A 12,390-nucleotide genomic window follows, 5' to 3' on the forward strand; every position below is an offset into this window, starting at 1 on the left:
CACTTGCATTTGTCACTGTTGCCAGAATTCACCAGGTATTTATCCGGGTTTCCCCTCCGCGCCTGGTTTTTTGTATAAATTCACCAAACAAGTGAGAAAGGAAAGAGAAATCATTGTAATTACCAGTGAATCCCCGGTGACAAGCATTTATCTTCAGTTGTAAGGTCGAAATTCACCTACAGAAGTCCACATTGAGCCAAGTTTCCATAAATTTACAGTCAGTTTGCGCATTCGTGAACTTAAAACCTTTGCTGCACTAATTCACCGGGAAAACAGCTTTGTTAGTCCCAGCATTTGCTCAGTCGACTTTCTTGGGAGCATTTCAATTGTTCTCACCACCATTTACCTCGCTTCACCTGCAAATTGCCTCACTTCTGCAAAAAATACTGCTCTGTGTTGCTCTGCCCAGTAAAACAAGTTCTAGTACAATTCAGAGTACTAATTAACCATGGAAACACCAGTAGCACTAAACATTCCACCCTTGAATGCCCCACACAGAGAGCTAGAATGGAAGGCCCTGGGTGATAGAGACTACCAGATGACAGAATCATTCTCAATGAATACCAAATTTAACATTCATGTACTCAATGAGCTGAAGGCCAAGCACCTCAGTGGAGCTGATATTCTAGGGATTTGGGACTCCAATTTGCCCATTTTCAACCTTCCTCAAGTCAATGTCCTCCCAGACTTGATCCATCGATGCTGTGCCAACTATGATCCATGTCAAAGAGCTGTTCTCAGTCCCTCAGGTTCAGTTTTGTTCCATATCACCCCTGAGGCCATAAATGAGATGCTACACTTTCATACTGCAAAGCCACTAACTCCTCTCTCCATGATGGACTTGCTAAAGAAAGGGGGCAAGCTGTCCAGTGCCCAAATCATCAAGATTAATCAGTTATTCGTTCAACCAAGCTCTGAAGCTGTGAGAACACCTCCTATAGGAAATCAATATCTCAATGACTTGGGAAAAATGCTTGTGGATTTGATCAGTTATGTCCTGGGTTATAGGTCATGTGAGGATGTTGATGAAACCATTCTGGCCATGCTGTCTATATTCTCCCCTGGAATGCCTCCTGCTGTGCACTATGATTATGCTGCATACATTGCCAATAAGATTCATGAACAATTGATGAATCTAGAAAGGGAAAAGGTGTTTAGATACACTTCATACATCTATCACTTATTCTTATTTTATCAACCTGATGGCTTCCCTATTCCTCTCAAGAAGTTTGATGCTCAGGGAAACCCAAGGTCTGTGGTATTTTGGACTTCAGTCTTTCATCACATCTCCTTTTCACCATACAGCTACTGTGAATTCATAGACCTATTTATCCATCCAGCTATGACCTTGTTATTGGGTGCCCCTCCTCCAAGATTGACAGATGAGATGCAAAGGATACTCCAGCTCTCAAAGGCCTACAGCATTGGTGATTGGTACTTTTACCAACACCATACAGTAATCAGAATATATGGCTGTGAGTTAAACCCATATAGGCTGCCAAGATATGTCCCTATGAGACTCTTTGCCTTAGAGTATTTCAGGCAGTTTGGAAATGCAGACATGGTCCATTTCCACAGCAAAAACAAGAAGGTGCAACTAAAAATCAGGAACCAGCTAGGCCCATTTCTTTACAACAAAAGGGAGGAGGGATGGAAGGAAGCAGATAGGATCCTGGAGGGCCTCCGATTGCAAACCAGTTTCCTCTGGTCACCCTATGACCCTAATCATTTCATTAGCCTTAGAAGGGTCAAATATAAAATGGCTAGCTATGATCACATCAGATTGCCTCATATTGAGAAATATGCAAATCTATTAGGATGGAAAGAAGGCACTCTAGAAGAGGCAAGTCCTGGAGAGGAATTACTACAAAGAGAAGCAAAGAATCTTGAGAAAGAAGATGACTTAGAAACTTGTGGGCAGGTTTCCTCTTCTTTTCAAAGACAACTTGGAGCAGCTGCCTCATCCTCTACAGCCCACCAGCAAGCAGCTAAAACTACTCATCAGGTATCCAGCAAGGGAAAAGAAAAGGAGATGGAACAAGAGCAACCACCCCTAATAGCAGAGCAGTAAAAGGAGCAGCCAAAGCATCAAGAAGAAATAGCTGAGGCCCCAATAGCTACAGAGCAACAAGCTCAAGAAACTGTGCCTCCTAGACAAGAAACAGTAGTGGAGGCCTCGGTGCTCCAAACTCCAATGAATGAAGAAAGAAGTAGGAAGAGGGATAGAGAGCAGGAAACTCCCTTCACCACATCCACAAATCAAGGTGAGAAAAGGCAGAGATTAAATCCCCTCTCTGAAGAAGAAATGCCTATTGGGCAATCACTGGGTATGGGCCCACCAAGCATGGAGGCATCTGCCAGTTCCTTTCAGCAGGAACAAGAAAGAACCCTTGGAGGAGAGGTCAGCTCCTCAAGTCAGCAAAGGAGAGCTGAGTCAGGCATTAAGCAACAATTCATTGACATCAAAAAGAGAAATGAGCCAGTCAGGCTCCAACTCTATAATCACCTGCTTAAGATAGCCCCTACAAACCAGCAAAGGCTTATGTCAGCATATGACATAACAGAGGGGAAAATGACCATGAGTCATTTCATGCCTACCATGCTGCAACCACAGTCAGCTGCAGATTATATAAGGACCAACCTTGAGGTTCTTGCCAAAGACATCCACCCTATGGACCAGATAGAGCTTCACAAGCAAACGGGTGAGATGGTCTATTCAACACTTGCAGACAAGACCTTCCTGTCACATAAGTTGCAAAATAGCCTGCAAAATACAACTGCCCAACTTGAGTTGGAGAAGGCATCCTCTCAGGCCAAAGACAACAGGATTAGGTCTTTGGAGGATATTATTATAGAGCTTGGGCATGACCCAAAGGATCCCAAAGCTGTGCAAGCGCTGCTAAAGGAAAGAGATGCAGATATTGCAGCTTTGAGGAAGATGGTGAAGATCCCAGCAACCCTTCACCCTCAAACAGAAGAGGTTGCTCAACAGAGGAAGGACCAGGATGTAGCAGCCATGCTGCTAACACTACATAAGCAACTAGTACAAACAGAAGGGAAGCTGGTAGAGACAGAGGCTGCATTACAGGCAGCCCTACAGCAGAAAGAAGGAGGCCAAACATCTCAGCCCCCTCAGAAAGTGATCAACCTTGAGGAACCCCCTCAAATTGTCACTCCTGTTGGCATTATGTTTTCTGGTATGACTGTATGTTACAGATGTTGTACTTGATGGCAACTCCCGTGGCAAGGCTCTCAGTTTGTTGAAAATTAAGAAGGACGCAGGAAACTAGTTCAGAAGGTGCGTACCCGCAGGTACACCATGCAGGGTCCGCGTCCAGAGACGCAGGGCAGCCGTTCAGGGGGTGCGTCCACCCAGTGCACACATTTCAAGGCAGAGAAAAGCACGTTGGGGTTTCTTGTGTGGTATCTAGCCGACGGTTTTGTGTTTCTATGGTGTCGGCTCGTGGTATTGTTCCATGTTTTGAGGAGGAGCTTGCCTATATAAAGCAAGGAGATCATTTGGCTAATAGATGTCTTTGGTTGAATATCTTATTGGGTGAGATCTAGTCTAGATCTAAAGAAGATGAATCTACTGAAGGACTAAGATCTCTTTGGCGCATGATCAGATCTGTAGATCTGAGTGTTTGGGTTACTCTTGAAGTCTTGAAATCATTCATACCCGAAGGCACGCAGGAACAGTGAAGGGCAAGTGCGCCGGGACGCAGCGCAGTAGAGAGAGACTTGCGTGGGGACGCAGGGCAGACCAGGATCAGGTGCGTCTGGGACGCAGTTCAGCAACGGTAGATCTGCGTGGGGACGCAGGACAGACTAGGTTCAGGTGCGTTCCTGTGGTAAAAAGACGCGGCGCGATAGTATCTCTGGGTGCGTCCTTTCAGCAACTGGACGCGGCGCGATAGTGTTTTTGGGTGCGTCCCTGCAGCAAAAGGACGCAGCGAAGTTGAACGAACAGTGCGTGGGCACGCAGAGCAGCAGAAGGATCTCTGCGGGTAGACGCAGGAGAGCAGAAAGGTGAACTGCGTCTCGTCGCAGGCCACAGAAGGGAAAACTGCGTCCCTGTCTTAAGATGTTCTGTTAACTGTATTTTTCTGTTGATAAAGTGCTCTGGGTTAGTTCTGTGATTACTGATCTGATATCTGTAGTGGACTGCAATAGTTGTATACTTGTTGATCATTTGATGCTTTATGAAAAGAAGTAGGGGGTTGTAGCTCCCTTCCAGGAGGAGACTGGAAAACGAGAGAGAGTTGTAGCTCTCTGCAGGTTGCAGCTTGCGTACTGGTAAAGGACTGCACCAGTACAAAATTATTGTAAAAGGAAGATTTGTTAAATTGCTAGATAATACTGATTCACCCCCCCCTCTCAGTATTATTTCCAACAATTGGTATCAGAGCAGGTCCTTCAGAGAAGCTTGATCGCTTGAAGGTAGATCGTCCATCATGAGCAACTACAAGAGAGAAGCATCAATCAGGCCACCCGTTTTTGATGGGACAAACTTCAATTATTGGAAGGTAAGAGTTACTGCATATCTTCAATCTCTTGGTACAGAAGTTTGGGACATTGTAGAAACAGGCTACGCTTTTCCTTCAGCTACTCCTACAGATGCAGCGGAGAAGAAGAAGTATGAAACAAATGAGAAAGCAGTCAGTACCCTATTAGGAAGTATATCCCAAATGGAATTCATGAAGGTAATGCACTTCAAATCCGCAAAAGAGATATGGGACAAAATGATCACGAGCTATGAAGGAGATGAACAGGTAAAGCGTGCTAAACTTCAAACTCTCAGAATTCAGTATGAGACTCTCAAGATGTATAATGATGAAAGTGTGGCTAATTATTTTCTTCGGGTAGATGAGATTGTTAATTGTATGAAAAATTTGGGTGAAGAAATAAAAGAGGCTACAGTAATTGAAAAGATTCTAAGATCATTGTCCCCCAAGTTTGAATCTAAAGTGTCTGCAATAGAAGAAAAGGAAAATCTCTGAATTCTCACTATGTCTCAGCTACATGGAATTCTAACTGCTTATGAAATGAGAAAGGGAGGTCCATCAGACAGAAGGGAAGCCGCTTTCAAGGCATCAGGCAAAGAAGATTATTATGAAGCAAGCCATGTTCCAGAAGAAGAGGAAGAAGAATCAAATTTTGTCAGAAATCTTCAAAGGGGTTCTGGAAGGTTCAGAGGTAAGCTACCTTTTAAATGCTTTGCTTGTGGAAGAGTAGGTCATTATGCTGCAAAATGTCCTTATAAGGATAAAGGAAAGGAACCTGCTAGATGGAACAAGAAACAAAGTGCAAATAAGAAAAGCTACTACACCCATGAATATAGTGATGGTTTATCAAACAGTGATGAAGATGAACAAGGTAATAAATACAAGTTGTTAATGGCATTTGAAGATGATGATTATGAGGATGCTGTAGATGTGGATAACCTCTATGATGAAATTACTAGACTCAAGAGATGTATAGAAGAAAAGAATGTGATCATTGATACTCTACAATTTCAAATTGATGAAAAGGAAAAACATCTTGAAAAACTAGAAGGTGAAATTGTTGGTCTCAAAAAAGAAATTGAGAAAACAAAAGCTATTAATCTTAAGTTTGTCAAAGGATCTGAAACTTTGGATGAGATTATCAATGTGCAGCGGTCTCCTCTAAACAAGACAGGTTTGGGTTATAATGGAGAAACCTCTCAAGCATCCACCTCAAAACGTTATCTTGATGCGGCAAGAAGAAATGAGCAGAAGAACAATGAAGATAATCAAGTAAAGCAGCGACGAACTACAAGTAGAAACTATCAGGGGAAATCCATCTTAAGGGTGAACAAAAGCTACAACCAGCCACAGGTAAAATCTTCTCAGTTTGGTTCAAGAATAGATGAAAATAGAAATTACAATCAGTTGGCTGGTAGATTCAATAACCGCAGAAGCTTCTTCAATGGACAATGCTTTTCTTGCCATAACTTTGGTCACAAAGCAGCTCAATGTGTTGCATATAAAACAATCATGACTAGGGAAGCTCAAAAACAAAGAAGTATGACAGGGATTACAAAAGGACCTATAACAACTTTTCGGTTCTTGAAAATGAAGTTGAATGTTCTATTTGCAATAATTTTGGTCATGAAGACTCTGAATGCAGAAGCAGGTTTCAGGAGAGAAAGGAACAAGAGCAGAAAAAGGAACAAGCCTCAAGCACCAAAACATGGAGAATAAAGGAACCTCAAACAGAAAGGTGTGGGATAGCTTTTTATGCAGAGGGACAGGAAAATGGTACATTGACAGTGGATGTTCGAAGCATATGACAGGTGATAAAGAAAAACTTGAGTCTTATTCCACTTTAGAAAAGGGAAAGAAAGTCTCTTTTGGAAATGATACTCCTGCAACTATAAAAGGAAAAGGCATTGCTCCGTTAAAAGAAAAGGTCAAGGCTGGAAATGTTTTGTATGTTGATGGATTAAAGCATAATCTTCTAAGTGTCAGCCAGATGTGTGATCAAAAAACCGAGGTTATATTCAGATCAAATGGATGTCTTGTTCGTGATCTTGATACAGGTAAAACTGTGCTCAAAGGCAAAAGAACTCCAAATAATCTGTACATATTTGAAGAAGGACAAAAACAATGCTATCTAAGCAAGGATGAAGAGCACTGGTTATGGCATCGAAGGTTGGGACATCTAAGCTTCTCACAAATAAGGAAAGCATGCAAATATCAAGCAGTTCGCGATCTTCCAGATATTAAAATTCCTGACAACACCATACGCAAATCATGTCAGTTTGGAAAACAAACCAGAACTAACTTTCCAGAGAAAGAAGGATCAGCTAGCATGCCTCTTGAGCTAGTTCATACAGATACATGCGGTCCCTTCAGAAAAAGGACACCTTGAGGAGAAGAATACTTGATATTATTCATTGACGATTTCTCTAGGTTTGTATGGTTAGGACTTACGAAGCACAAAGATGAAGCATTCGAAAAATTCAAATCTTTCAAAGCCTTGGTTGAAAATGAATCCGGTCACAAAATTAAATGCCTCAGATCCGACAGAGGTGGGGAATTTACTTCAAATGAATTTTTCGATTTCTGTGAAGAACATGGGATAAGAAGAGAATTCTCTATAGCAAGAACTCCCCAGCAAAATGGAGTTGTGGAAAGAATGAACAGAACAATCCAACAAATGGCTCATGCTATGCTTGATGAATCAGGAACTCCCGCAACTTTCTGGGGTGAAGCTGCACATGCTGCGGTTATTATTCTCAATAAAACAAATGTCCGGGTGAACAGCACTCAAACTCCTCATGAGCTCTGGAGTGGTAAAACTCCTTCGGTAAAGCACTTCAAAATCTTTGGGAGCAAATGCTATATCAAGAATACTGATGAGCAGCTTGGCAAACTTGAACCTAGAGCAGATGAAGGCATTCTTCTTGGTTACTCTCCACATAGCAAAGCATACAAGTGCTACAATAAAAGACTTGGCAGAATTGTTGACAGCATTGATGTGGTGGTTGATGAGAAGGGATACATTCCTAGGCAAATACATCGGGAAGACATCGAAGAAGATGAAGGCTACCCTCAGAGACAGAATGATGAAGAAGAAGAACCTCAAGAAGAACCAGAGGAGCAAACAAGAATAGAAGAAAAGACTCCATCCAGATATGTTCAGAAGAACCATCCAGAATCTCAGATTATGGGACAGAAAGAAGCAGGTGTACAAACTAGAAGAACAGTTGCAGAAGCTTCAAGCTATTTGGCATTACTCTCCTTGACTGAACCACAAAATGTGAAAGAGGCATGCAAAGATGAATGTTGGGTGAAAGCAATGGATGAATAACTTGAGCAGATTGAAAAGAACAACACTTGGGAGCTGGTTCCTAGACCAAAAGATAAGAACGTTATCGGGACAAAATGGGTCTTCAAAAACAAGATGAATGAAAATGGAGAAGTTATTAGGAACAAAGCCAGACTTGTTTGTAAAGGGTATGCACAGCAAGAAGGAATAGACTTTGAAGAAACCTTTGCTCCTGTTGCAAGACTTGAGGCCATCCGAATGTTCCTTGCTCTCTCAAGTTTTCAAAACTTCAAAGTATTTCAAATGGACGTGAAATCAGCCTTTCTGAATGGAGACTTGGAAGAAGAAGTGTACATTGAACAACCAGATGGGTTCATTCTTGGAAATGATCCAAACCTTGTATGCAGATTGAAAAAGGCCCTCTATGGTCTCAAACAAGCTCCAAGGGCTTGGTACTACCGCTTGGACAAATATCTTCATCAACAAGGTTTCTCAAAAGGTTCAGCAGATAGCAATCTTTATATAAAAGTTGAAAATGACAAATTGCTAATACTTGTTGTGTATGTAGATGACATTATTTTTGGCAGCAATGAAGAAGCTATGAGTCAAAGCTTTGCCTCGGTCATGCAGAAAGAATTTGAAATGTCCTTACTAGGAGAACTGACATATTTCCTTGGTTTGCAAATCCAACAAAAGGAAGGAGGAATCTTTTTATCTCAAACCAAGTATCTCAAACAGATTTTGAAGAAATATGGCATGGAAGATGCAAAACCAGTATGTACACCCATGGTCACAGGATGTAGCCTTAGTGCAAATGATGAATCTGCAGCAGTACATCAACCAACCTACAGATCTATGATTGGAAGTTTACTTTATTTGACAGGTACCCGACCGGACATCATGCATGCAGTTGGAATAGTCGGAAGATTTCAGGCAAATCCGAAGGAGACTCATCTTCAGGCAGTTAAGAGAATTTTCAAATATCTTCAAGGGACTCAAAATTATGGCTTATGGTATCCTAGAGATACAGATCTTACTCTTCATGCTTATACAAATGCAGATTGGGCCGGAAGCGTGGATGACAGGAAAAGCACAAGTGGTGGTGCGTTCTTTATGGGTTCCAGACTGGTATCTTGGTTCAGCAAGAAACAGAGTTCAATTGCCTTGTCTACAGCTGAAGCAGAATATGTTGCTGCTGCATCTTGTTGCACCCAAGTCCTTTGGATGATGCAGACTTTGCAGGATTTTCAAATCACTTGTACTCCACCAATCCCCATCCTATGTGATAATACAAGTGCAATCAGCATCTCAAAGAATCCTGTCATGCATTCAAAAACCAAGCACATACCAATCAAGTACCATTTTCTCCGGGAACAAGTGCTTGAACAGAAAGTCAAGTTGGAGTATGTTCCTTCCAAGGAACAAGTTGCTGATATTCTTACCAAACCATTTCCCAGGGACACGTTTGAATACCTCAGGCAAAAGCTGGGGGTTGTTGATGCATCATCTTGTTGAACCTCTTCTTATTGGTGGTACAGGCTCAGGGGGAGCACATAATGCATTGTTGGCATTATGGAGGATGGTCAGAAGGAGATCTTGGAAATAGCTGCAATATGTCTCTATCTCTTTCTTGGTGGATTATGGTTCGTCGCTGCAGATCTGGTTCATTTTCACGGGGAGCATGATCTTAGGGGGAGCATAGCCCTTTGCCCTTGATGTCAAAGGGGGAGAATGAAGCTGAAGTTTGTGAGGTTGCCATCAAGTCCAAAGGGGGAGATTGTTGGCATTATGTTTTCTGGTATGACTGTATGTTACAGATGTTGTACTTGATGGCAACTCCCGTGGCAAGGCTCTCAGTTTGTTGAAAATTAAGGACGCAGGAAACTAGTTCAGAAGGTGCGTACCCGCAGGTACACCATGCAGGGTCCGCGTCCAGAGACGCAGGGCAGCCGTTCAGGGGGTGCGTCCACCCAGTGCACACATTTCAAGGCAGAGAAAAGCACGTTGGGGTTTCTTGTGTGGTATCTAGCCGACGGTTTTGTGTTTCTATGGTGTCGGCTCGTGGTATTGTTCCATGTTTTGAGGAGGAGCTTGCCTATATAAAGCAAGGAGATCATTTGGCTAATAGATGTCTTTGGTTGAATATCTTATTGGGTGAGATCTAGTCTAGATCTAAAGAAGATGAATCTACTGAAGGACTAAGATCTCTTTGGCGCATGATCAGATCTATAGATCTGAGTGTTTGGGTTACTCTTGAAGTCTTGAAATCATTCATACCCGAAGGCACGCAGGAACAGTGAAGGGCAAGTGCGCCGGGACGCAGCGCAGTAGAGAGAGACCTGTGTGGGGACGCAGGGCAGACCAGGATCAGGTGCGTCTGGGACGCAGTTCAGCAACGGTAGATCTACATGGGGACGCAAGACAGACCAGGTTCAGGTGCGTCCCTGTGGTAAAAAGACGCAGAGCGATAGTATTTCTGGGTGCGTCCTTTCAGCAATTGGACGCGGCGCGATAGTGTTTTTGGGTGCGTCCCTGCAGCAAAAGGACGCAGCGAAGTTGAACGAATAGTGCGTGGGCACGCAGAGCAGCAGAAGGATCTCTGCGGGTAGACGCAGGAGAGCAGAAAGGTGAACTGCGTCTCGTCGCAGGCCACAGAAGGGAAAACTACGTCCCTGTCTTAAGATGTTCTGTTAACTGTATTTTTCTATTGATAAAGTGCTCTGGGTTAGTTCTGTGATTACTGATCTGATATCTGTAGTGGACTGCAACAGTTGTATACTTGTTGATCATTTGATGCTTTATGAAAAGAAGTAGGGGGTTGTAGCTCCCTTCCAGGAGGAGACTGGAAAACGAGAGAGAGTTGTAGCTCTTTGCAGGTTGCAGCCTGCGTACTGGTAAAGGACTGCACCAGTACAAAATTATTGTAAAAGGAAGATTTGTTAAATTACTAGATAATACTGATTCACCCCCCCCTCTCAGTATTATTTCCAACAACTCCTCCCACAGGGCAGACAGCTGAAACAGCTCCATCAACATCAGCACCAGCAACAACATCAGAGCAGGCTCCAAGCCTTGACATGCAGAAGATGATGAAAGAAATTCAGGTTCTAGAAGCCCAGATGGCAGAGCTGAATGAAGCCAAGGAAAAATTGGCCACACTTAATGAGAAATATGACAAATCAAAGCAAACTGTGGCTGAGAAAACCAGGGAAGTGAAGGCTCTTAAGGAGAAGATAAAGGAGCTGGAGAAAGAGCTCACCCTTGACAAAGTGGTGGCTGAGGTCAAGAAAGTTTTATGGGCCAATATTGGCCAATCAATAACAGATCAATGGCAGTACATAGAGACCATTCATGAGCACATGGAGCTCATAGGCAGGGCACACAAGGAAAGCCAAAGAGCAAGGGCATCTCTAGGCACTATGCCTGAGATAGCCAATAGAATGATCAATGTTCTCAATAACCGCACAGGTCCTCAGCTAGCAGCAATAGGGATCACCAATAGAACTGACACCATCCTGCTGATAAAGAGGGTCCTTACTCTGAGAAATCTGGTGCAGACATTGGATAGAAGGTGCCAGGAGATGCAAACAGAAGTAAACAAATTCACTGATAAATTCACAGCATTACACAGCCGAGGCCTTCCCAGCTTACTGAACAGTGCAGGAAGGCTACTATCACATGAGAACTATGCAAAAAGGGTGAATACATTTGCCACTAATCATATCACTGCAGGATCAAGCACCCCAGAAGAAACAGGGCCTGCATCTGGGCAGACCCTCTATGAGAAAGTAGAAAATTTGTTTTTTATTATGAATGAAATCAGACATTTGTTTGAAGTGCCTCCTACTTACTTCAAATATACTGAGGCAGATGAAACACTAGGCACAATTTTGAGGCATCAGTTGCCTACACAGGAATGGTGGACCAGCATGATACAGTTATTACTGTAAACACACAGCTCTTCATCAAATTTTCACATCAAAATACAGAGCAGCAGGTTCAGATAGTTGACATATTTACTATCACTAGAGAAGAGTGGACTGAGCCAACTCAGCAAACCAATTCGGCCACTAAAGCAACGCTGACAGGTACAGATGACAGGGCCGAGAAAGCTACAGCACGACAGAGCCATAAAGACATATCATTCAGGATTAATGCAGAACGCTCAACCGACTCAGTGGCCTCCAAAAGTCAAAAAGCTTTCTGTCAGAACTAAAGAGTATTCATTATGTATTTAGAGCAGCAATAACTTCCTTATCTGCTATTCTGAAAGTTGGTGAACGCATTTATTAATCAAATGACTCAGCGATTCAGATATTTTGTAAAAACAGATTGTATATATTTCCCCTTGCATAAGCTTGCAGGGGTTGTTGATTTTCTCTTCAAGAGAACCTATGCTGTAAATTTTCAGAGTTTTAATACAGAGAGCTGATGGAATTTCCAAAGTTCTGTGTTGTTTGAGGCGTTGTGGTGTGTTTGCTGACTGCTACAGGATTCCTGCATATTTCATGGCACAATAAGTTTCTTTAACCTTCTTGTTATGTATTTCATTCCTTCATAATCCGTTCATGTTCTATGTTTCACAGTTTAATAGCA

This window comes from Pinus tabuliformis, chromosome 5_2 (genome assembly GCF_031772625.1).
Source record: "Pinus tabuliformis cultivar Carrire ecotype Pingquan chromosome 5_2, CPIR1, whole genome shotgun sequence".
NCBI classification, from domain to species: domain Eukaryota; kingdom Viridiplantae; phylum Streptophyta; class Pinopsida; order Pinales; family Pinaceae; genus Pinus; species Pinus tabuliformis.